The sequence below is a fragment of the Lolium perenne genome, chromosome 4 (genome assembly GCF_019359855.2).
Source record: "Lolium perenne isolate Kyuss_39 chromosome 4, Kyuss_2.0, whole genome shotgun sequence".
Taxonomy (NCBI): Eukaryota; Viridiplantae; Streptophyta; class Magnoliopsida; order Poales; family Poaceae; genus Lolium; species Lolium perenne.
Genome location: NC_067247.2, coordinates 398,078,175 through 398,080,349, shown reverse-complemented (window position 1 = coordinate 398,080,349; position 2,175 = coordinate 398,078,175).

Sequence of the window (2,175 nt, the reverse complement as noted above, 5' to 3'; positions counted from 1 at the left end):
GCGCAGCCGGACAAGTTCGTCACCATCGGTGCCGGCTTGAACAAGAAATAGGAAAGCGAGCTCACCAGCTTCCTCCGTGAGAATCGGGACATCTTCGCATGGACTCCAAGAGACATGCCGGGTGTGCCGAGGGAGTTGGCTGAGCACCACCTCCACGTCCGGCCTGAAGCCAAGCCGGTGAAGCAGCCTCTCAGGCGCTTCGCCGAAGAACGAAGGAAGGCCATCGGTGAAGAAATCGCCCGGCTCCTAGCTGCCGGCTTCATCATGGAAGTGCTGCACCCGGACTGGTTGGCGAACCCGGTCCTGGTGTTGAAGAAGAACGGCTCCTGGCGCATGTGTATCGACTACACCAGCCTGAACAAGGCATGCCCGAAGGACCCCTTCCCCACACGCATAGATCAAGTCATAGACTCGATCGCCGGCTGTGAACTGTTGTCTTTCCTAGCTGCCTATCCAGGCTACCACCCGATTCCTTTGAATCCGGCTGATCAAATCAAGACTTCGTTCATTACCCCGCACGGGGCTTACGCTACACGACTATGCCATTCGGCTTGAAAATGCAGCGCCACCTACCAAAGGTGCATGCAAAAGTGTTTGCAGGATCAAATCGGCAGAAATGTTCACGCATATGTGGAAGATGTCGTTGTAACCACCAAGGAGATGCCAACCCCCCTTGAGGACATGAGAGAAACCTTCACCAATCTGAGAAGATTCCGGATGAAGCTCAACCCGGCCAAGTGCACATTCGGCGTGCCGTCTGGCCAGCTCCTTGGCTACCTCGTCTCTCAGCGAGGGATCGAAGCCAACCCGGACAAGATCAGTGCCCTGGAGAAGATGGAACTGCCGCAGTGCCTCAAGGACGTCCGAGAAGTTTGCTGGCTGCCTGGCCTCCTTGAGCCGCTTCGTCGGCCGGCTGGGAGAAGGCACTGCCCCTGTATCAACTAATGAAGAAGGCGGACAAGTTCGTCTGGTCACCGCAGCGGATGAAGCCTTCCGTGACTTGAAGCGCGTGCTCTCCACCGCGCCAATCCTTGCGACGCCGGCTTCCATGGAGCCGATGCTGTTGTACATCGCAGCCACCAACCGAGTGGTTAGCGTTGTCCTGGTGGTGGAGCGCAAAGAAGCCGAAAACAGAGAGAAGCTGGTCCAGCGCCCGATCCTATTACCTCGGCGAAGTGCTCTCCCGGTCGAAGCAAAACTACCCCCACTACCGTAAGGTCACCTACGGCGTCTACATGGCGGCCAAGAAGCTCAAGCATTACTTTCAAGAACATCCCATCAGGGTGGTCGCCACAGCACCTCTGGCGGAAATCATCGGCAGCAAGGATGCCAATGGCCGGGTTGCCAAGTGGGCCCTGGAGCTAGCCGCCCACACCATCCTCTACGAGCCACGCACAGCCATCAAGTCGCAGATCCTCGCCGACTTCTTCGTCGACTGGGCCGAGATGCAGTACCTGCCGCCTGTGCCGGATTCCACACATTGGAAGATGCACTTCGACGGCTCGAAGATGCGCAACGGCTTAGGAGCCGGCATCGTCATCACCTCCCCCAAGGGAGACCGGCTGGACTACGTCCTGCAGATCCACTTCGCCGCATCCAACAATGTGGCGGAGTATGAAGCGCTCATTCATGGGCTGAAGCTGGCCAAGGAGATTGGCGTGCGCCGCATACTTTGCTTCGGCGACTCCGACTTGGTCATACAGCAAGCATCTGGCGACTGGGACGCGAAGGACGCCAACATGGCCTCGTACCGCTTCCACGTCCAGCAGCTATCCGGCTTCTTCGACGGCTGCGAATTCCACCATGTGCCACGGGCAAACAACGAGGCGGCTGATGCCTTGTCCAAGATTGGCTCAACCCGGCAAGCCATTCCGCCGGGCATCGCCTTGGCGGTCCTCAAGAAGCCGTCCATCATACCGTCACCGGACTCGGATTCAATATTCGTGCCGGCTGACCCGGGGGCTGCTCAGCCGAACCCGGGGGCTTCACCGCCCAAGTCGGGGGCTAACAAGCCAAACCCGCCGGCTAGCATGCCGAACCCGGGGACTTCTCAGTCCAACCCGGGGGCTTCATCGCCAAACTCGGGGGCTAACAAGCCGAACCCGCCGGCTAGCAAGCCGGACCCGGCGACCATGCAGTCGAATCCGGAAGCTCCCACGCAGGAGGCCCTGTTGG